This window comes from Equus caballus, chromosome 1 (genome assembly GCF_041296265.1).
Source record: "Equus caballus isolate H_3958 breed thoroughbred chromosome 1, TB-T2T, whole genome shotgun sequence".
Lineage (NCBI taxonomy): Eukaryota > Metazoa > Chordata > Mammalia > Perissodactyla > Equidae > Equus > Equus caballus.
Genome location: NC_091684.1, coordinates 71,258,259 through 71,282,244, shown reverse-complemented (window position 1 = coordinate 71,282,244; position 23,986 = coordinate 71,258,259).

Below are 23,986 nucleotides of genomic sequence, written 5' to 3'. Positions count from 1 at the left end.
CTCTTACAGCCTACCGGGAACATCTCTTCCAAAGGCCTGTGAAACGCAGTTTCTTTGCAGGCCTGATCTGGCTGAAGTAGGACTTCTGCTCTGGGTGTGCTACATTGCCCTAGAGCTGAAAGGCACAACGTGCAGGCTTCTTTCCAAAGGGCGAGTTGGGCCCCACAGCATCTTGCTTCCAGCTCTTTGGGAAGCTAAGAAACAACTCGCTCTGCACAGTGCTCTTACAGCCTACCGGGAACATCTCTTCCAAAGGCCTGTGAAACGCAGTTTCTTTGCAGGCCTGATCTGGCTGAAGTGCGACTTCTGCTCTGGGTGTGCTACATTGCCTAGAGCTGAAAGGCACAACGTGCAGGCTTCTTTCCAAAGGGCGAGTTGGGCCCCACAGCATCTTGCTTCCAGCTCTTTGGGAAGCTAAGAAACAACTCGCTCTGCACAGTGCTCTTACAGCCTACCGGGAACATCTCTTCCAAAGGCCTGTGAAACGCAGTTTCTTTGCAGGCCTGATCTGGCTGAAGTAGGACTTCTGCTCTGGGTGTGCTACATTGCCCTAGAGCTGAAAGGCACAACGTGCAGGCTTCTTTCCAAAGGGCGAGTTGGGCCCCACAGCATCTTGCTTCCAGCTCTTTGGGAAGCTAAGAAACAACTCGCTCTGCACAGTGCTCTTACAGCCTACCGGGAAGATCTCTTCCAAAGGCCTGTGAAACGCAGTTTCTTTGCAGGCCTGATCTGGCAGAAGTAGGACTTCTGCTCTGGGTGTGCTACATTGCCCTAGAGCTGAAAGGCACAACGTGCAGGCTTCTTTCCAAAGGGCGAGTTGGGCCCCACAGCATCTTGCTTCCAGCTCTTTGGGAAGCTAAGAAACAACTCGCTCTGCACAGTGCTCTTACAGCCTACCGGGAACATCTCTTCCAAAGGCCTGTGAAACGCAGTCTCTTTGCAGGCCTGATTTGGCTGAAGTAGGACTTCTGCTCTGGGTGTGCAACATTGCCTAGAGCTGCAAGGCACAACGTGCACGCTTCTTTCCAAAGGGCGAATTGGGCCCCACAGCATCTTGCTTCCAGCTCTTTGGGAAGCTAAGAAACACCTCGCTCTGCACAGTGCTCTTACAGCCTACCGGGAACATCTCTTCCAAAGGCCTGTGAAACGCAGTTTCTTTGCAGGCCTGATCTGGCTGAAGTAGGACTTCTGCTCTGGGTGTGCTACATTGCCCTAGAGCTGAAAGGCACAACGTGCAGGCTTCTTTCCAAAGGGCGAGTTGGGCACCACAGCATCTTGCTTCCAGCTCTTTGGGAAGCTAAGAAACAACTCGCTCTGCACAGTGCTCTTACAGCCTACCGGGAGCATCTCTTCCAAAGGCCTGTGAAACGCAGTCTCTTTGCAGGCCTGATCTGGCTGAAGTAGGACTTTTGCTCTGGGTGTGCAACATTGCCTAGAGCTGCAAGGCACAACGTGCATGCTTCTTTCCAAAGGGAGAATTGGGCCCCGCAGCATCTTGCTTCCAGCTCTTTGGGAAGCTAAGAAACAACTCGCTCTGCACAGTGCTCTTACAGCCTATCGCGAACATCTCTTCCAAAGGCCTGTGAAACGCAGTTTCTTTGCAGGCCTGATCTGGCTGAAGTAGAACTTCAGCTCTGGGTGTGCTACATTGCCTAGAGCTGAAAGGGAAACCTGCAGGCTTCTCTCCAAAGGGCGAGTTGGGCCCCACAGCATCTTGCTTCCAGCTCTTTGGGAAGCTAAGAAACAACTCGCTCTGCACAGTGCTCTTACAGCCTACCGGGAACATCTCTTCCAAAGGCCTGTGAAACGCAGTTTCTTTGCAGGCCTGATCTGGCTCAAGTAGGACTCCTGCTCTGGGTGTGCTACATTGCCCTAGAACTGAAAGGCACAACGTGCAGGCTTCTTTCCAAAGGGCGCGTTGGGCTCCACAGCATCTTGCTTCCAGCTCTTTGTGAATCTAACAAACAACTCGCTCTGCACAGTGCTCTTACAGCCTACCGGGAACAACTCTTCCAAAGGCCTGTGAAACGCAGTTTCTTTGCAGGCCTGATCTGGCTGAAGTAAGACTTCTGCTCTGGGTGTGCTACATTGCCCTAGAGCTGAAAGGCACAACGTGCAGGCTTCTTTCCAAAGGGCGAGTTGGGCCCCACAGCATCTTGCTTCCAGCTCTTTGGGAAGCTAAGAAACAACTCGCTCTGCACAGTGCTCTTACAGCCTACCGGGAACATCTCTTCCAAAGGCCTGTGAAACGCAGTTTCTTTGCAGGCCTGATCTGGCTGAAGTAGGACTTCTGCTCTAGGTGTGCTACATTGCCTAGAGCTGAAAGGCACAACGTGCAGGCTTCTTTCCAAAGGGCGAGTTGGGCCCCACAGCATCTTGCTTCCAGCTCTTTGGGAAGCTAAGAAACAACTCGCTCTGCACAGTGCTCTTACAGCCTACCGGGAACATCTCTTCCAAGGCCTGTGAAACACAGTTTCTTTGCAGGCCTGATCTGGCTGAAGTAGGACTCCTTCTCTGGGTGTGCTACATTGCCCTAGAGCTAAAGGCACAACGTGCAGGCTTCTTTCCAAAGGGCGAGTTGGGCCCCACAGCATCTTGCTTCCAGCTCTTTGGGAAGCTGAGAAACAACTCGCTCTGCACAGTGCTCTTGCAGCCTACCGGGAACATCTCTTCCAAAGGCCTGTGAAACGCAGTTTCTTTGCAGGCCTGATCTGGCTGAAGTAGGACTCCTGCTCTGGGTGTTGTACATTGCCCTAGAGCTTCAACGCACAAGGCCCAGCCTTGTATAAAAGGGGGAGAGAGGCCCCAAAGCATCTTGCTTCCAGCTCCTTGGGAAGCTAAGAAACAGCTCGCTCTGCACAGTATTCTTACAGCCTACCGGAACATCTCTTACAAAGGCCAGTGAAACGCAGTTTCTTTGCAGGCCTGATCTGCCTGAAGTAGAACTTCTGCTCTGGGTGTGCTGCATTGCCCTAGAACTTCCATGCACAAGGCCCTACCTTGTATCCACCTGGAGAGAGGCCCTAAAGAATCTTGCTTCGAGCGATTTGGGAAGCTAAGAAAAAACTCGCTGTGCACAGTGCTCTTACAGCCTACCGAGAACATCTCTTACACAGTCCTGTGAAACGCAGTTTTCCTTGCAAGCCTGATCTGGCTGAAGTAGAACTTCTGCTCTGGGTGTGCTACATTGCCCTAGAGCTGAAAGGCACAATGTGCTGAATCATTTCCAAAGACGGAGATACGCCCCAAAGCATCTTGCTTCCAGCTCTTTTGGAATCAAAGAAAAAACTCGCTCTGCACAGTGCTCTTACAGCCTACCGGGAACATCTCTTCCAAAGGCCTGTGAAACGCAGTTTCTTTGCAGGCCTGATCTGGCTGAAGTAGGACTTCTGCTCTGGGTGTGCTACATTGCCCTAGAGCTGAAAGGCACAACGTGCAGGCTTCTTTCCAAAGGGCGAGTTGGGCCCCACAGCATCTTGCTTCCAGCTCTTTGGGAAGCTAAGAAACAACTCGCTCTGCACAGTGCTCTTACAGCCTACCGGGAACATCTCTTCCAAAGGCCTGTGAAACGCAGTTTCTTTGCAGGCCTGATCTGGCTGAAGTGCGACTTCTGCTCTGGGTGTGCTACATTGCCTAGAGCTGAAAGGCACAACGTGCAGGCTTCTTTCCAAAGGGCGAGTTGGGCCCCACAGCATCTTGCTTCCAGCTCTTTGGGAAGCTAAGAAACAACTCGCTCTGCACAGTGCTCTTACAGCCTACCGGGAACATCTCTTCCAAAGGCCTGTGAAACGCAGTTTCTTTGCAGGCCTGATCTGGCTGAAGTAGGACTTCTGCTCTGGGTGTGCTACATTGCCCTAGAGCTGAAAGGCACAACGTGCAGGCTTCTTTCCAAAGGGCGAGTTGGGCCCCACAGCATCTTACTTCCAGCTCTTTGGGAAGCTAAGAAACAACTCGCTCTGCACAGTGCTCTTACAGCCTACCGGGAACATCTCTTCCAACGGCCTGTGAAACGCAGTTTCTTTGCAGGCCTGATCTGGCAGAAGTAGGACTTCTGCTCTGGGTGTGCTACATTGCCCTAGAGCTGAAAGGCACAACGTGCAGGCTTCTTTCCAAAGGGCGAGTTGGGCCCCAGAGCATCTTGCTTCCAGCTCTTTGGGAAGCTAAGAAACAACTCGCTCTGCACAGTGCTCTTACAGCCTACCGGGAACATCTCTTCCAAAGGCCTGTGAAACGCAGTCTCCTTCCAGGCCTGATCTGGCTGAAGTAGGACTTCTGCTCTGGGTGTGCAACATTGCCTAGAGCTGCAAGGCACAACGTGCACGCTTCTTTCCAAAGGGCGAATTGGGCCCCACAGCATCTTGCTTCCAGCTCTTTGGGAAGCTAAGAAACAACTCGCTCTGCACAGTGCTCTTACAGCCTACCGGGAACATCTCTTCCAAAGGCCTGTGAAACGCAGTTTCTTTGCAGGCCTGATCTGGCTGAAGTAGTTCTTCTGCTCTGGGTGTGCTACATCGCCCTAGAGCTGAAAGGCACAAAGTGCAGGCTTCTTTCCAAAGGGCGAGTTGGGCCCCACAGCATCTTGCTTCCAGCTCTTTGGGAAGCTAAGAAACAACTCGCTCTGCACAGTGCTCTTACAGCCTACCGGGAACATCTCTTCCAAAGGCCTGTCAAACGCAGTTTCTTTGCAGGCCTGATCTGGCTGAAGTAGGACTTCTGCTCTGGGTGTGCTACATTGCCCTAGAGCTGAAAGGCACAACGTGCAGGCTTCTTTCCAAAGGGCGACTTGGGCCCCGCAGCATCTTGCTTCCAGCTCTTTGGGAAGCTAAGAAACAACTCGCTCTGCACAGTGCTCTTACAGCCTACCGGGAACATCTCTTCCAAAGGCCTGTGAAACGCAGTTTCTTTGCAGGCCTGATCTGGCTGAAGTAGGACTTCTGCTCTGGGTGTGCTACATTGCCCTAGAGCTGAAAGGCACAACGTGCAGGCTTCTTTCCAAAGGGCGAGTTGGACCCCACAGCATCTTGCTTCCAGCTCTTTTGGAAGCTAAGAAACAACTCGCTCTGCACAGGGCTCTTACAGCCTACCGGGAACATCTCTTCCAAAGGCCTGTGAAACGCAGTTTCTTTGCAGGCCTGATCTGGCTGAAGTATGACTTCTGCTCTGGGTGTGCTACATTGCCCTAGAGTTGAAAGGCACAACGTGCAGGCTTCTTTCCAAAGGGCGAGTTGGACCCCACAGCATCTTGCTTCCAGGTCTTTGGGAAACTAAGAAACAACTCGCTCTGCACAGTGCTCTTACAGCCTACCGGGAACATCTCTTCCAAAGGCCTGTGAAAAGCAGTTTCCTCGCAGACCTGATCTCGCTGAAGTAGAACTTCTGCTCTGTGTGTGCTTCTTTGCCCTAGAGCTGAAAGGCACAACGTGTAGGCTTCTTTCCATAGGGCGAGTTGGGCCCCACAGCATCTTGCTTCCAGCTCTTTGGGAAGCTAAGAAACAACTCGCTCTGCACAGTGCTCTTACAGCCTACCGGGAACATCTCTTCCAAAGGCCTGTGAAACGCAGTTTCTTTGCAGGCCTGATCTGGCTGAAGTAGGACTTCTGCTCTGCTTGTGCTACATTGCCCTAGAGCCGAAAGGCACAACGTGCAGGATTCTTTCCAAAGGGCGAGTTGGGCCCCACAGCATCTTGCTTCCAGCTCTTTGGGAAGCTAAGAAACAACTCGCTCTGCACAGTGCTCTTACAGCCTACCGGGAAGATCTCTTCCAAAGGCCTGTGAAACCCAGTTTCTTTGCAGGTCTGACCTGGCTGAAGTAGGACTTCTGCTCTGGGTGTGCTACATTGCCCTAGAGCTGAAAGGCACAACGTGCAGGCTTCTTTCCAAAGGGCGAGTTGGGCCCCACAGCATCTTGCTTCCAGCTCTTTGGCAAGGTAAGAAACAACTCGCTCTGCACAGTGCTCTTACAGCCTACCGGGAACATCTCTTCCAAATGCCTGTGAAATGCAGTTTCTTTGCAGGCCTGATCTGGCTGAAGTAGGACTTCTGCTCTGGGTGTGCTACATTGCCCTAGAGCTGAAAGGCACAACGTGCAGGCTTCTTTCCAAAGGGCGAGTTGGGCCCCACAGCATCTTGCTTTCAGCTCTTTGGGAAGCTAAGAAACAACTCGCTCTGCACAGTGCTCTTACAGCCTACCGGGAACATCTCTTCCAAAGGCCTGTGAAAAGCAGTTTCCTCGCAGACCTGATCTCGCTGAAGTAGAACTTCTGCTCTGTGTGTGCTTCATTGCCCTAGAGCTGAAACTCACAACGTTCAGGCTTCTTTCCAAAGGGCGAGTTGGGCCCAACAGCATCTTGCTTCCAGCTCTTTGGGAAGCTAAGAAACAACTCGCTCTGCACAGTGCTCTTACAGCCTACCGGGAACATCTCTTCCAAAGGCCTGTGAAACGCAGTTTCTTTGCAGGTCTGATCTGGCTGAAGTAGGACTTCTGCTCTGGGTGTGCTACATTGTCCTAGAGCTGAAAGGCACAACGTGCAGGCTTCTTTCCAAAGGGCGAGTTGGGCCCCACAGCATCTTGCTTCCAGCTCTTTGGGAAGCTAAGAAACAACTCGCTCTGCACAGTGCTCTTAGAGCCTACCGGGAACATCTCTTCCAAAGGCCTGTGAAACGCAGTTTCTTTGCAGGCCTGATCTGGCTGAAGTAGGACTTCTGCTCTGGGTGTGCTACATTGCCCTAGAGCTGAAACGCGCAACGTGCAGGCTTCTTTCCAAAGGGCGAGTTGGGCCCACAGCATCTTGCTTCCAGCTCTTTGGGAAGCTAAGAAACAACTCGCTCTGCACAGTGCTCTTACAGCCTACCGGGAACATCTCTTCCAAAGGCCTGTGAAACGCAGTTTCTTTGCAGGCCTGATCTGGCTGAAGTAGGACTTCTGCTCTGGGTGTGCTACATTGCCCTAAAGCTGAAAGGCACAACGTGCAGGCTTCTTTCCAAAGGGCGAGTTGGGCCCGACAGCATCTTGCTTCCAGCTCTTTGGGAAGCTAAGAAACAACTCGCTCTGCACAGTGCTCTTACAGCCTACCGGGAACATCTGTTCCAAAGGCCTGTGAAAAGCAGTTTCCTCGCAGACCTGATCTCGCTGAAGTAGAAATTCTGCTCTGTGTGTGCTTCATTGCCCTAGAGCTGAAAGGCACAACGTGCAGGCTTCTTTCCAAAGGGCGAGTTGGGCTCCACAGCATCTTGCTTCCAGCTCTTTGGGAAGCTAAGAAACAACTCGCTCTGCACAGTGCTCTTACAGCCTACCGGGAACATCTCTTCCAAAGGCCTGTGAAACGCAGTTTCTTTGCAGGCCTGATCTGGCTGAAGTAGGACTTCTGCTCTGGGTGTGCTACATTGCCCTAGAGCCGAAAGGCACAACGTGCAGGCTTCTTTCCAAAGGGCGAGTTGGGCCCCAAAGCATCTTGCTTCCAGCTGTTTGGGAAGCTAAGAAACAACTCGCTCTGCACAGTGCTCTTACAGCCTACCGGGAACATCTGTTCCAAAGGCCTGTGAAAAGCAGTTTCCTCGCAGACCTGATCTCGCTGAAGTAGAAATTCTGCTCTGTGTGTGCTTCATTGCCCTAGAGCTGAAAGGCACAACGTGCAGGCTTCTTTCCAAAGGGCGAGTTGGGCCCCACAGCATCTTGCTTCCAGCTCTTTGGGAAGCTAAGAAACAACTCGCTCTGCACAGTGCTCTTACAGCCTACCGGGAACATCTCTTCCAAAGGCCTGTGAAACGCAGTTTCTTTGCAGGCCTGATCTGGCTGAAGTAGGACTTCTGCTCTGGGTGTGCTACATTGCCCTAGAGCCGAAAGGCACAACGTGCAGGCTTCTTTCCAAAGGGCGAGTTGGGCCCCAAAGCATCTTGCTTCCAGCTCTTTGGGAAGCTAAGAAACAACTCGCTCTGCACAGTGCTCTTACAGCCTACCGGGAACATCTCTTCCAAAGGCCTGTGAAACGCAGTTTCTTTGCAGGCCTTATCTGGCTGAAGTAGGACTCCTGCTCTGGGTGAGCTACATTGTCCTAGAGCTTAAAGGCTCAACGTGCAGGCTTCTTTCCAAAGGGAGAGTTGGGCCCCACAGCATCCTGCTTCCAGCTCTTTGGGAAGCTAAGAAACAACTCGCTCTGCACAGTGCTCTTACAGCCTACCGGGAACATCTCTTCCAAAGGCCTGTGAAACAAAGTTTCTTTGCTGGCCTGATCTGGCTGAAGTAGGACTTCTGCTCTGGGTGTGCTACATTGCCCTAGAGCTGAAAGGCACAACGTGCAGGCTTCTTTCAAAGGGCGAGATGGGCCCCACAGCATCTTGCTTCCAGCTCTTTGGGAAGCTAAGAAACAACTCGCTCTGCACAGTGCTCTTACAGCCTACCGGGAACATCTCTTCCAAAGGCCTGTGAAACGCAGTTTCTTTGCAGGCCTTATCTGGCTGAAGTAGGACTTCTGCTCTGGGTGTGCTACATTGCCCTAGAGCTGAAAGGCACAACGTGCAGTCTTCTTTCCAAAGGGCGAGTTGGGCCCCACAGCATCTTGCTTCCAGCTCTTTGGAAAGGTAAGGAACAACTCGCTCTGCACAGTGCTCTTACAGCCTACCGGGAACATCTCTTCCAAATGCCTGTGAAATGCAGTTTCTTTGCAGGCATGATCTGGCTGAAGTAGGACTTCTGCTCTGGGTGTGCTACATTGCCCTAGAGCTGAAAGGCACAACGTGCAGGCTTCTTTCCAAAGGGCGAGTTGGGTCCCACAGCATCTTGCTTCCAGCTCTTTGGGAAGCTAAGAAACAACTCGCTCTGCACAGTGCTCTTACAGCCTACCGGGAACATCTGTTCCAAAGGCCTGTGAAAAGCAGTTTCCTCGCAGACCTGATCTCGCTGAAGTAGAAATTCTGCTCTGTGTGTGCTTCATTGCCCTAGAGCTGAAAGGCACAACGTGCAGGCTTCTTTCAAAGGGCGAGTTGGGCCCCACAGCATCTTGCTTCCAGCTCTTTGGGAAGCTAAGAAACAACTCGCTCTGCACAGTGCTCTTACAGCCTACCGGGAACATCTCTTCCAAAGGCCTGTGAAACGCAATTTCTTTGCAGGCCTGATCTGGCTGAAGTAGCACTTCTGCTCTGGGTGTGCTACATTGCCCTAGAGCTGAAAGGCACAACGTGCAGGCTTCTTTCCAAAGGGCGAGCTGGGCCCCACAGCATCTTGCTTCCAGCTCTTTGGGAAGCTAAGAAACAACTCGCTCTGCACAGTGCTCTTACAGCCTACCGGGAACATCTCTTCCAAAGGCCTGTGAAACGCAGTTTCTTTGCAGGCCTGATCTGGCTGAAGTAGGACTTCTGCTCTGGGTGTGCTACATTGCACTGGAGCTGAAAGGCACAACGTGAAGGCTTCTTTCCAAAGGGCGAGTTGGGCCCCACAGCATCATGCTTCCAGATCTTTGGGAAGCTAAGAATCAACTCGCTCTGCACAGTGCTCTTACAGTCTACTGGGAACATCTCTTACACAGTCCTGTGAAACGCAGTTTTCCTTGCAGGCCTGATCTGGCTGAAGTAGAACTTCTGCTCTGGGTGTGCTACATTGCCCTAGAGCTGAAAGGCACAAAGTGCTGAATCATTTCTAAAGACGGAGATACGCCCCAAAGCATCTTGCTTCCAGCTCTTTGGGAATCTAAGAAAAAACTCGCTCGGCACAGTGCTCTTACAGCCTACCGGGAACATCTCTTCCAAAGGCCTGTGAAACGCAGTTTCTTTGCAGGCCTGATCTGGCTGAAGTAGGACTTCTGCACTGGGTGTGCTACTTTGCCCTAGAGCTGAAAGGCACAACGTGCAGGCTTCTTTCAAAGGGCGAGTTGGGCCCCACAGCATCTTGCTTCCAGCTCTTTGGGAAGCTAAGAAACAACTCGCTCTGCACAGTGCTCTTACAGCCTACCGGGAACATCTCTTCCAAAGGCCTGTGAAACGCAGTTTCTTTGCAGGCCTGATCTGGCTGAAGTAGGACTCCTGCTCTGGGTGTGCTACATTGCCCTAGAGCTGAAAGGCACAACGTGCAGGCTTCTTTCCAAAGGGCGAGTTGGGCCCCACAGCATCTTGCTTCCAGCTCTTTGGGAACCTAAGAAACAACTCGCTCTGCACTGAGCTCTTACAGCCTACCGGGAACATCTCTAGCAAAGGCCTGTGAAACGCAGTTTCTTTGCAGGCCTGATGTGCTTGAAGTAGAACTTCTGCTCTGAGTGTGCTACATTGCCCTAGAGCTGAAACGCACAACGTGCAGGCTTCTTTCCAAAGGGCGAGTTGGGCCCCACAGCATCTTGCTTCCAGCTATTTGGGAAGCTAAGAAACAACTCGCTCTGCACAGTGCTCTTACAGCCTACTGGGAACATCTCTTCCAAAGGCCTGTGAAACGCAGTTTCTTTGCAGGACTTATCTGGCTGAAGTAGTTCTCCTGCTCTGGGTGTGCTACATTGCCCTAGAGCTGAAAGGCACAACGTGCAGGCTTCTTTCCAAAGGGCGAGTTGGGCCCCACAGCATCTTGCTTCCAGTTCTTTGGAAGGGTAAGAATCAACTCGCTCTGCACAGTGCTGTTACACCCTACCGGGAACATCTCTTCCAATGGCCTGTGAAACGCAGTTTCTTTGCAGGCCTGATCTGGTTGAAGTAGGACTTCTCCCCTTGGTGTGCTACATTGCTCTAGAGCTGAAAGGCACAACGTGCAGGCTTCTTTCCAAAGGGCGAGTTGGGCCGAACAGCATCTTGCTTCCAGCTCTTTGGGAAGCTAAGAAACAACTCGCTCTGCACAATGCTCTTACAGCCTACCGGGAACATCTCTTCCAAAGGCCTGTGAAACAAAGTTTCTTTGCTGGCCTGATCTGGCTGAAGTAGGACTTCTGCTCTGGGTGTGCTACATTGCCCTAGAGCTGAAAGGCACAACGTGCAGGCTTCTTTCAAAGGGCGAGTTTGGCCCCACAGCATCTTGCTTCCAGCTCTTTGGGAAGCTAAGAAACATCTCGCTCTGCACAGTGGTCTTACAGCCTACCGGGAACATCTCTTCCAAAGGCCTGTGAAACGCAGTTTCTTTGCAGGCCTGATCTGGCTGAAGTAGGACGTCTGCTCTGGGTGTGCTACATTGCCCTAGAGCTGAAAGGCACAACGTGCAGGCTTCTTTCAAAGGGCGAGTTGGGCCCCACAGCATCTTGCTTCCAGCTCTTTGGGAAGCTAATAAACAACTCGCTCTGCACAGTGCTCTTACAGCCTACCGGGAACATCTCTTCCAAAGGCCTGTGAAACGCAGTTTCTTTGCAGGCCTTATCTGGCTGAAGTAGGACTTCTGCTCTGGGTGTGCTACATTGCCCTAGAGCTGAAAGGCACAACGTGCAGGCTTCTTTCCAAAGGGCGAGTTGGGCCCCACAGCATCTTGCTTCCAGCTCTTTGGCAAGGTAAGAAACAACTCGCTCTGCACAGTGCTCTTACAGCCTACCGGGAACATCTCTTCCAAATGCCTGTGAAATGCAGTTTCTTTGCAGGCCTGATCTGGCTGAAGTAGGACTTCTGCTCTGGGTGTGCTACATTGCCCTAGAGCTGAAAGGCACAACGTGCAGGCTTCTTTCCAAAGGGCGAGTTGGGCCCCACAGCATCTTGCTTCCAGCTCTTTGGGAAGCTAAGAAACAACTCGCTCTGCACAGTGCTCTTACAGCCTACCGGGAACATCTCTTCCAAAGGCCTGTGAAACGCAGTTTCTTTGCAGGCCTGATCTGGCAGAAGTAGGACTTCTGCTCTGGGTGTGCTACATTGCCCTAGAGCTGAAAGGCACACGTGCAGGCTTCTTTCAAAGGGCGAGTTGGGCCCCACAGCATCTTGCTTCCAGCTCTTTGGGAAGCTAAGAAACAACTCGCTCTGCACAGTGCTCTTACAGCCTACCGGGAACATCTCTTCCAAAGGCCTGTGAAACGCAGTTTCTTGTAGGCCTGATCTGGCTGAAGTAGGACTTCTGCTCTGGGTATGCTACGTTGCCCTAGAGCTGAAAGGCACAACGTGCAGGCTTCTTTCCAAATGGGGAGTTGGGCCCCACAGCATCTTGCTTCCAGCTCTTTGGGAACCTAAGAAACAACTCGCTCTGCACTGAGCTCTTACAGCCTACCGGGAACATCTCTAGCAAAGGCCTGTGAAACGCAGTTTCTTTGCAGGCCTGATGTGCTTGAAGTAGAACTTCTGCTCTGAGTGTGCTACATTGCCCTAGAGCTGAAACGCACAACGTGCAGGCTTCTTTCCAAAGGGCGAGTTGGGCCCCACAGCATCTTGCTTCCAGCTATTTGGGAAGCTAAGAAACAACTCGCTCTGCACAGTGCTCTTACAGCCTACCGGGAACATCTCTTCCAAAGGCCTGTGAAACGCAGTTTCTTTGCAGGACTTATCTGGCTGAAGTAGTTCTCCTGCTCTGGGTGTGCTACATTGTCCTAGAGCTGAAAGGCACAACGTGCAGGCTTCTTTCCATAGGGCGAGTTGGGCCCCACAGCATCTTGCTTCCAGCTATTTGCGAAGCTAAGAAACAACTCGCTCTGCACAGTGCTCTTACAGCCTACCGGGAACATCTCTTCCAAAGGCGTGTGAAACGCAGTTTCTTTGCAGGCCTGACCTGGCTCAAGTAGGACTCCTGCTCTGGGTGTGCTACATTGCCCTAGAGCTGAAAGGCACAACGTGCAGGCTTCTTTCCAAAGGGCAAGTTGGGCCCCACATCATCTTGCTTCCAGATCTTTGGGAAGCTAAGAAACAACTCGCTCTGCACAGTGCTCATACAGCCTACCGGGAACATCTCTTCCAAAGGCCTGTGAAACGCAGTTTCTTTGCAGGCCTGATCTGGCTGAAGTAGGACTCCTGCTCTGGGTGTTGTACATTGCCCTAGAGCTTCAACGCACAAGGTCCAGCCTTGTATAAAAGGGGGAGAGAGGCCCCAAAGCATCTTGCTTCCAGCTCCCTGGGAAGCTAAGAAACAGCTCGCTCTGCACAGTATTCTTACAGCCTACCGGAACATCTCTTACAAAGGCCAGTGAAACGCAGTTTCTTTGCAGGCCTGATCTGCCTGAAGTAGAACTTCTGCTCTGGGTGTGCTACATTGCCCTAGAGCTGAAAGGCACAACGTGCGGTCTTCTTTCCAAAGGGCGAGTTGGGAGCAAAGCATCTAGCTTCCAGCTCTTTGCGAAGCTAAGAAACAACTCGCTCTGCACATTTCTCTTACAGACTACCGGGAACATCTCTTCCAAAGGCCCGTGAAAAGTAGTTTCTTTGCAGGCCTGATCTGCCTGAAGTAGAACTTCTGCTCTGGGTGTGCTGCATTTCCCTAGAACTTCCATGCACAAGGCCCTACCTTGTATCCACCAGGAGAGAGGCCCTAAAGAATCTTGCTTCCAGCGATTTGGGAAGCTGATAAAAAACTCGCTGTGCACAGGGCTCTTACAGCCTACCGAGAACATCTCTTACAAAGGCCTGTGAAAGGCAGTTTTTTTGCAGGCGTCATGTGGCTGAAGTAGAACTTCTGCTCTGGGTGTGCTACATTGCCCTAGAGCTTCCATGCACAAGGCCCAGTCTTGTATCCAAACTGGAGAGAGGCCCTAAAGAATCTTGCTTCCAGCTCTTCGGGAAGATAAGAAACAACTCGCTCTGCACAGTGCTCTTACAGTCTACTGGGAACATCTCTTACACAGTCCTGTGAAACGCAGTTTTCCTTGCAGGCCTGATCTGGCTGAAGTAGAACTTCTGCTCTGGGTGTGCTACATTGCCCTAGAGTTTAAAGGCACAAAGTGCTGAATCATTTCCAAAGACGGAGATACGCCCCAAAGCATCTTGATTCCAGCTCTTTGGGAATCTAAGAAAAAACTCGCTCTGCACAGTGCTCTTACAGCCTACCGGGAACATCTCTTCCAAAGGCCTGTGAAACGCAGTTTCTTTGCAGGCCTGATCTGACTGAAGTAGGACTTCTGCTCTGGGTGTGCTACATTGCCCTAGAGCTGAAAGGCACAACGTGCAGTCTTCTTTCCAAAGGGCGAGTGGGGCCCCACAGCATCTTGCTTCCAGCTCTTTGGAAAGCTAAGAAACAACTCGCTCTGCACAGTGCTCTTACAGCCTACCGGGAACATCTCTTCCAAAGGCCTGTGAAACGCAGTTTCTTTGCAGGCCTGACCTGGCTGAAGTAGGACTCCTGCTCTGGGTGTGCTACATTGTCCTAGAGCTGAAAGGCACAACGTGCAGGCTTCTTTCCAAAGGGCGAGTTGGGCCCCACAGCATCTTGCTTCCAGCTCTTTGGGAAGCTAAGAAACAACTCGCTCTGCACAGTGCTCTTACAGCCTACCGGGAACATCTCTTCCAACGGCCTGTGAAACGCAGTTTCCTTGCAGGCCTGATCTGGCTGAAGTAGGACTTCTGCTCTGGGTGTGCTACATTGCCCTTGAGCTGAAAGGCACAACTTGCAGGCTTCTTTCCAAAGGGCGAGTTGGGCCCCACAGCATCTTGCTTCCAGCTCTTTGGGAAGCTAAGAAACAACTCGCTCTGCACAGTGCTCTTACAGCCTACCGGGAACATCTCTTCCAAAGGCCTGTGAAACGCAGTTTCTTTGCAGGCCTGATCTGGCTGAAGTAGGACTCCTGCTCTGGGTGTTGTACATTGCCCTAGAGCTTCAACGCACAAGGCCCAGCCTTGTATAAAAGGGGAGAGAGGCCCCAAAGCATCCTTCTTCTAGCACCTTGGGAAGCTAAGAAACAGCTCGCTCTGCACAGTATTCTTACAGCCTACCGGAACATCTCTTACAAAGGCCAGTGAAACGCAGTTTCTTTGCAGGCCTGATCTGCCTGAAGTAGAACTTCTGCTCTGGGTGTGCTGCATTTCCCTAGAACTTCCATGCACAAGGCCCTACCTTGTATCCACCTGGAGAGAGGCCCTAAAGAATCTTGCTTCGAGCGATTTGGGAAGCTAAGAAAAAACTCGCTGTGCACAGTGCTCTTACAGCCTACCGAGAACATCTCTTACACAGTCCTGTGAAACGCAGTTTGCCTTGCAGGCCTGATCTGGCTGAAGTAGAACTTCTGCTCTGGGTGTGCTACATTGCCCTAGAGCTGAAAGGCACAATGTGCTGAATCATTTCCAAAGACGGAGATACGCCCCAAAGCATCTTGCTTCCAGCTCTTTGGGAATCAAAGAAAAAACTCGCTCTGCACAGTGCTCTTCCAGCCTACCGGGAACATCTCTTCCAAAGGCCTGTGAAACGCAGTTTCTTTGCAGGCCTGATCTGGCTGAAGTAGGACTTCTGCTCTGGGTGTGCTACATTGCCCTAGAGCTGAAAGGCACAACGTGCAGGCTTCTTTCCAAAGGGCGAGTTGGGCCCCACAGCATCTTGCTTCCAGCTCTTTGGGAAGCTAAGAAACAACTCGCTCTGCACAGTGCTCTTACAGCCTACCGGGAACATCTCTTCCAAAGGCCTGTGAAACGCAGTTTCTTTGCAGGCCTGATCTGGCTGAAGTGCGACTTCTGCTCTGGGTGTGCTACATTGCCTAGAGCTGAAAGGCACAACGTGCAGGCTTCTTTCCAAAGGGCGAGTTGGGCCCCACAGCATCTTGCTTCCAGCTCTTTGGGAAGCTAAGAAACAACTCGCTCTGCACAGTGCTCTTACAGCCTAACGGGAACATCTCTTCCAAAGGCCTGTGAAACGCAGTTTCTTTGCAGGCCTGATCTGGTTGAAGTAGGACTTCTGCTCTGGGTGTGCTACATTGCCCTAGAGCTGAAAGGCACAACGTGCAGGCTTCTTTCCAAAGGGCGAGTTGGGCCCCACAGCATCTTGCTTCCAGCTCTTTGGGAAGCTAAGAAACAACTCGCTCTGCAGAGTGCTCTTACAGCCTACCGGGAACATCTCTTCCAAAGGCCTGTGAAACGCAGTTTCTTTGCAGGCCTGATCTGGCAGAAGTAGGACTTCTGCTCTGGGTGTGCTACATTGCCCTAGAGCTGAAAGGCACAACGTGCAGGCTTCTTTCCAAAGGGCGAGTTGGGCCCCACAGCATCTTGCTTCCAGCTCTTTGGGAAGCTAAGAAACAACTCGCTCTGCACAGTGCTGTTACAGCCTACCGGGAACATCTCTTCCAAAGGCCTGTGAAACGCAGTCTCTTTCCAGGCCTGATCTGGCTGAAGTAGGACTTCTGCTCTGGGTGTGCAACATTGCCTAGAGCTGCAAGGCACAACGTGCACGCTTCTTTCCAAAGGGCGAATTGGGCCCCACAGCATCTTGCTTCCAGCTCTTTGGGAAGCTAAGAAACAACTCGCTCTGCACAGTGCTCTTACAGCCTACCGGGAACATCTCTTCCAAAGGCCTGTGAAACGCAGTTTCTTTGCAGGCCTGATCTGGCTGAAGTAGGACTTCTGCTCTAGGTGTGCTACATTGCCTAGAGCTGAAAGGCACAACGTGCAGGCTTCTTTCCAAAGGGTGAGTTGGGCCACACATCATCTTGCTTCCAGCTCTTTGGGAAGCTAAGAAACAACTCGCTCTGCACAGTGCTCTTACAGCCTACCGGGAACATCTCTTCCAAAGGCCTGTGAAACACAGTTTCTTTGCAGGCCTGATCTGGCTGAAGTAGGACTCCTTCTCTGGGTGTGCTACATTGCCCTAGAGCTAAAGGCACAACGTGCAGGCTTCTTTCCAAAGGGCGAGTTGGGCCCCACAGCATCTTGCTTCCAGCTCTTTGGGAAGCTGAGAAACAACTCGCTCTGCACAGTGCTCTTGCAGCCTACCGGGAACATCTCTTCCAAAGGCCTGTGAAACGCAGTTTCTTTGCAGGCCTGATCTGGCTGAAGTAGGACTCCTGCTCTGGGTGTTGTACATTGCCCTAGAGCTTCAACGCACAAGGCCCAGCCTTGTATAAAAGGGGGAGAGAGGCCCCAAAGCATCTTGCTTCCAGCTCCTTGGGAAGCTAAGAAACAGCTCGCTCTGCACAGTATTCTTACAGCCTACCGGAACATCTCTTACAAAGGCCAGTGAAACGCAGTTTCTTTGCAGGCCTGATCTGCCTGAAGTAGAACTTCTGCTCTGGGTGTGCTGCATTGCCCTAGAACTTCCATGCACAAGGCCCTACCTTGTATCCACCTGGAGAGAGGCCCTAAAGAATCTTGCTTCGAGCGATTTGGGAAGCTAAGAAAAAACTCGCTGTGCACAGTGCTCTTACAGCCTACCGAGAACATCTCTTACACAGTCCTGTGAAACGCAGTTTTCCTTGCAAGCCTGATCTGGCTGAAGTAGAACTTCTGCTCTGGGTGTGCTACATTGCCCTAGAGCTGAAAGGCACAATGTGCTGAATCATTTCCAAAGACGGAGATACGCCCCAAAGCATCTTGCTTCCAGCTCTTTGGGAATCAAAGAAAAAACTCGCTCTGCACAGTGCTCTTACAGCCTACCGGGAACATCTCTTCCAAAGGCCTGTGAAACGCAGTTTCTTTGCAGGCCTGATCTGGCTGAAGTAGGACTTCTGCTCTGGGTGTGCTACATTGCCCTAGAGCTGAAAGGCACAACGTGCAGGCTTCTTTCCAAAGGGCGAGTTGGGCCCCACAGCATCTTGCTTCCAGCTCTTTGGGAAGCTAAGAAACAACTCGCTCTGCACAGTGCTCTTACAGCCTACCGGGAACATCTCTTCCAAAGGCCTGTGAAACGCAGTTTCTTTGCAGGCCTGATCTGGCTGAAGTGCGACTTCTGCTCTGGGTGTGCTACATTGCCTAGAGCTGAAAGGCACAACGTGCAGGCTTCTTTCCAAAGGGCGAGTTGGGCCCCACAGCATCTTGCTTCCAGCTCTTTGGGAAGCTAAGAAACAACTCGCTCTGCACAGTGCTCTTACAGCCTACCGGGAACATCTCTTCCAAAGGCCTGTGAAACGCAGTTTCTTTGCAGGCCTGATCTGGCTGAAGTAGGACTTCTGCTCTGGGTGTGCTACATTGCCCTAGAGCTGAAAGGCACAACGTGCAGGCTTCTTTCCAAAGGGCGAGTTGGGCCCCACAGCATCTTGCTTCCAGCTCTTTGGGAAGCTAAGAAACAACTCGCTCTGCACAGTGCTCTTACAGCCTACCGGGAACATCTCTTCCAAAGGCCTGTGAAACGCAGTTTCTTTGCAGGCCTGATCTGGCAGAAGTAGGACTTCTGCTCTGGGTGTGCTACATTGCCCTAGAGCTGAAAGGCACAACGTGCAGGCTTCTTTCCAAAGGGCGAGTTGGGCCCCACAGCATCTTGCTTCCAGCTCTTTGGGAAGCTAAGAAACAACTCGCTCTGCACAGTGCTCTTACAGCCTACCGGGAACATCTCTTCCAAAGGCCTGTGAAACGCAGTCTCTTTCCAGGCCTGATCTGGCTGAAGTAGGACTTCTGCTCTGGGTGTGCAACATTGCCTAGAGCTGCAAGGCACAACGTGCACGCTTCTTTCCAAAGGGCGAATTGGGCCCCACAGCATCTTGCTTCCAGCTCTTTGGGAAGCTAAGAAACAACTCGCTCTGCACAGTGCTCTTACAGCCTACCGGGAACATCTCTTCCAAAGGCCTGTGAAACGCAGTTTCTTTGCAGGCCTGATCTGGCTGAAGTAGTTCTTCTGCTCTGGGTGTGCTACATCGCCCTAGAGCTGAAAGGCACAACGTGCAGGCTTCTTTCCAAAGGGCGATTTGGGCCCCACAGCATCTTGCTTCCAGCTCTTTGGGAAGCTAAGAAACAACTCGCTCTGCACAGTGCTCTTACAGCCTACCGGGAACATCTCTTCCAAAGGCCTGTCAAACGCAGTTTCTTTGCAGGCCTGATCTGGCTGAAGTAGGACTTCTGCTCTGGGTGTGCTACATTGCCCTAGAGCTGAAAGGCACAACGTGCAGGCTTCTTTCCAAAGGGCGACTTGGGCCCCGCAGCATCTTGCTTCCAGCTCTTTGGGAAGCTAAGAAACAACTCGCTCTGCACAGTGCTCTTACAGCCTACCGGGAACATCTCTTCCAAAGGCCTGTGAAACGCAGTTTCTTTGCAGGCCTGATCTGGCTGAAGTAGGACTTCTGCTCTGGGTGTGCTACATTGCCCTAGAGCTGAAAGGCACAACGTGCAGGCTTCTTTCCAAAGGGCGAGTTGGACCCCACAGCATCTTGCTTCCAGCTCTTTTGGAAGCTAAGAAACAACTCGCTCTGCACAGTGCTCTTACAGCCTACCGGGAACATCTCTTCCAAAGGCCTGTGAAACGCAGTTTCTTTGCAGGCCTGATCTGGCTGAAGTATGACTTCTGCTCTGGGTGTGCTACATTGCCCTAGAGCTGAAAGGAACAACGTGCAGGCATCTTTCCAAAGGGCGAGTTGGGCCCCACAGCATCTTGCTTCCAGCTCTTTGGAAAGCTAAGAAACAACTCGCTCTGCAAAGTGCTGTTACAGCCTACCGGGAACATCTCTTCCAAAGGCCTGTGAAACGCAGTTTCTTTGCAGGCCTGATCTCGCTGAAGTAGAACTTCTGCTCTGGGTGTGCTACATTGCCCTAGAGTTGAAAGGCACAACGTGCAGGCTTCTTTCCAAAGGGTGAGTTGGACCCCACAGCATCTTGCTTCCAGCTCTTTGGGAAACTAAGAAACAACTCGCTCTGCACAGTGCTCTTACAGCCTACCGGGAACATCTCTTCCAAAGGCCTGTGAAAAGCAGTTTCCTCGCAGACCTGATCTCGCTGAAGTAGAACTTCTGCTCTGTGTGTACTTCTTTGCCCTAGAGCTGAAAGGCACAACGTGTAGGCTTCTTTCCATAGGGCGAGTTGGGCCCCACAGCATCTTGCTTCCAGCTCTTTGGGAAGCTAAGAAACAACTCGCTCTGCACAGTGCTCTTACAGCCTACCGGGAACATCTCTTCCAAAGGCCTGTGAAACGCAGTTTCTTTACAGGCCTGATCTGGCTGAAGTAGGACTTCTGCTCTGCTTGTGCTACATTGCCCTAGAGCCGAAAGGCACAACGTGCAGGATTCTTTCCAAAGGGCGAGTTGGGCCCCACAGCATCTTGCTTCCAGCTCTTTGGGAAGCTAAGAAACAACTCGCTCTGCACAGTGCTCTTACAGCCTACCGGGAAGATCTCTTCCAAAGGCCTGTGAAACCCAGTTTCTTTGCAGGTCTGACCTGGCTGAAGTAGGACTCCTGCTCTGGGTGTGCTACATTGTCCTAGAGCTGAAAGGCACAACGTGCAGGCTTCTTTCCAAAGGGCGAGTTGGGACCCACAGCATCTTGCTTCCAGCTCTTTGGGAAGCTAAGAAACAACTCGCTCTGCACAGTGCTCTTACAGCCTACCGGGAACATCTCTTCCAAAGGCCTGTGAAACGCAGTTTCCTTGCAGGCCTGATCTGGCTGAAGTAGGACTTCTGCTCTGGGTGTGCTACATTGCCCATGAGCTGAAAGGCACAACTTGCAGGCTTCTTTCCAAAGGGCGACTTGGGCCCCACAGCATCTTGCTTCCAGCTCTTTGGGAAGCTAAGAAACAACTCGCTCTGCACAGTGCTCTTACAGCCTACCGGGAACATCTCTTCCAAAGGCCTGTCAAACGCAGTTTCTTTGCAGGCCTGATCTGGCTGAAGTAGGACTTCTTCTCTGGGTGTGCTACATTGCCCTAGAGCTGAAAGGCACAACGTGCAGGCTTCTTTCCAAAGGGCGAGTTGGGCCCCACAGCATCTTGCTTCCAGCTCTTTGGGAAGCTAAGAAACAACTCGCTCTGCACAGTGCTCTTACAGCCTACCGGGAACATCTCTTCCAAAGGCCTGTGAAACGCAGTTTCTTTGCCGGCCTGATCTGGCTGAAGTAGGACTCCTGCTCTGGGTGTGCTACATTGCCCTAGAGCTGAAAGGCACAACGTGCAGGCTTCTTTCCAAAGGGCGAGTTGGGCCCCACAGCATCTTGCTTCCAGCTCTTTGTGAAGCTAACAAACAACTCGCTCTGCACAGTGCTCTTACAGCCTACCGGGAACAACTCTTCCAAAGGCCTGTGAAACGCAGTTTCTTTGCAGGCCTGATCTGGCTGAAGTAGGACTTCTGCTCTGGGTGTGCTACATTGCCCTAGAGCTGAAAGGCACAACGTGCAGGCTTCTTTCCAAAGGGCGAGTTGGGCCCCACAGCATCTTGCTTCCAGCTCTTTGGGAAGCTAAGAAACAACTCGCTCTGCACAGTGCTCTTACAGCCTACCGGGAACATCTCTTCCAAAGGCCTGTGAAACGCAGTCTCTTTCCAGGCCTGATCTTGCTGAAGTAGGACTTCTGCTCTGGGTGTGCAACATTGCCTAGAGCTGCAAGGCACAACGTGCACGCTTCTTTCCAAAGGGCGAATTGGGCCCCACAGCATCTTGCTTCCAGCTCTTTGGGAAGCTAAGAAACAACTCGCTCTGCACAGTGCTCTTACAGCCTACCGGGAACATCTCTTCCAAAGGCCTGTGAAACGCAGTTTCTTTGCAGGCCTGATCTGGCTGAAGTAGTTCTTCTGCTCTGGGTGTGCTACATCGCCCTAGAGCTGAAAGGCACAACGTGCAGGCTTCTTTCCAAAGGGCGAGTTGGGCCCCACAGCATCTTGCTTCCAGCTCTTTGGGAAGCTAAGAAACAACTCGCTCTGCACAGTGCTCTTACAGCCTACCGGGAACATCTCTTCCAAAGGCCTGTCAAACGCAGTTTCTTTGCAGGCCTGATCTGGCTGAAGTAGGACTTCTGCTCTGGGTGTGCTACATTGCCCTAGAGCTGAAAGGCACAACGTGCAGGCTTCTTTCCAAAGGGCGACTTGGGCCCCGCAGCATCTTGCTTCCAGCTCTTTGGGAAGCTAAGAAACAACTCGCTCTGCACAGTGCTCTTACAGCCTACCGGGAACATCTCTTCCAAAGGCCTGTGAAACGCAGTTTCTTTGCAGGCCTGATCTGGCTGAAGTAGGACTTCTGCTCTGGGTGTGCTACATTGCCCTAGAGCTGAAAGGCACAACGTGCAGGCTTCTTTCCAAAGGGCGAGTTGGACCCCACAGCATCTTGCTTCCAGCTCTTTTGGAAGCTAAGAAACAACTCGCTCTGCACAGTGCTCTTACAGCCTACCGGGAACATCTCTTCCAAAGGCCTGTGAAACGCAGTTTCTTTGCAGGCCTGATCTGGCTGAAGTATGACTTCTGCTCTGGGTGTGCTACATTGCCCTAGAGCTGAAAGGAACAACGTGCAGGCATCTTTCCAAAGGGCGAGTTGGGCCCCACAGCATCTTGCTTCCAGCTCTTTGGAAAGCTAAGAAACAACTCGCTCTGCAAAGTGCTGTTACAGCCTACCGGGAACATCTCTTCCAAAGGCCTGTGAAACGCAGTTTCTTTGCAGGCCTGATCTCGCTGAAGTAGAACTTCTGCTCTGGGTGTGCTACATTGCCCTAGAGTTGAAAGGCACAACGTGCAGGCTTCTTTCCAAAGGGCGAGTTGGACCCCACAGCATCTTGCTTCCAGCTCTTTGGGAAACTAAGAAACAACTCGCTCTGCACAGTGCTCTTACAGCCTACCGGGAACATCTCTTCCAAAGGCCTGTGAAAAGCAGTTTCCTCGCAGACCTGATCTCGCTGAAGTAGAACTTCTGCTCTGTGTGTACTTCTTTGCCCTAGAGCTGAAAGGCACAACGTGTAGGCTTCTTTCCATAGGGCGAGTTGGGCCCCACAGCATCTTGCTTCCAGCTCTTTGGGAAGCTAAGAAACAACTCGCTCTGCACAGTGCTCTTACAGCCTACCGGGAACATCTCTTCCAAAGGCCTGTGAAACGCAGTTTCTTTGCAGGCCTGATCTGGCTGAAGTAGGACTTCTGCTCTGCTTGTGCTACATTGCCCTAGAGCCGAAAGGCACAACGTGCAGGATTCTTTCCAAAGGGCGAGTTGGGCCCCACAGCATCTTGCTTCCAGCTCTTTGGGAAGCTAAGAAACAACTCGCTCTGCACAGTGCTCTTACAGCCTACCGGGAAGATCTCTTCCAAAGGCCTGTGAAACCCAGTTTCTTTGCAGGTCTGACCTGGCTGAAGTAGGACTCCTGCTCTGGGTGTGCTACATTGTCCTAGAGCTGAAAGGCACAACGTGCAGGCTTCTTTCCAAAGGGCGAGTTGGGACCCACAGCATCTTGCTTCCAGCTCTTTGGGAAGCTAAGAAACAACTCGCTCTGCACAGTGCTCTTACAGCCTACCGGGAACATCTCTTCCAAAGGCCTGTGAAACGCAGTTTCCTTGCAGGCCTGATCTGGCTGAAGTAGGACTTCTGCTCTGGGTGTGCTACATTGCCCATGAGCTGAAAGGCACAACTTGCAGGCTTCTTTCCAAAGGGCGACTTGGGCCCCACAGCATCTTGCTTCCAGCTCTTTGGGAAGCTAAGAAACAACTCGCTCTGCACAGTGCTCTTACAGCCTACCGGGAACATCTCTTCCAAAGGCCTGTCAAACGCAGTTTCTTTGCAGGCCTGATCTGGCTGAAGTAGGACTTCTTCTCTGGGTGTGCTACATTGCCCTAGAGCTGAAAGGCACAACGTGCAGGCTTCTTTCCAAAGGGCGAGTTGGGCCCCACAGCATCTTGCTTCCAGCTCTTTGGGAAGCTAAGAAACAACTCGCTCTGCACAGTGCTCTTACAGCCTACCGGGAACATCTCTTCCAAAGGCCTGTGAAACGCAGTTTCTTTGCCGGCCTGATCTGGCTGAAGTAGGACTCCTGCTCTGGGTGTGCTACATTGCCCTAGAGCTGAAAGGCACAACGTGCAGGCTTCTTTCCAAAGGGCGAGTTGGGCCCCACAGCATCTTGCTTCCAGCTCTTTGTGAAGCTAACAAACAACTCGCTCTGCACAGTGCTCTTACAGCCTACCGGGAACAACTCTTCCAAAGGCCTGTGAAACGCAGTTTCTTTGCAGGCCTGATCTGGCTGAAGTAGGACTTCTGCTCTGGGTGTGCTACATTGCCCTAGAGCTGAAAGGCACAACGTGCAGGCTTCTTTCCAAAGGGCGAGTTG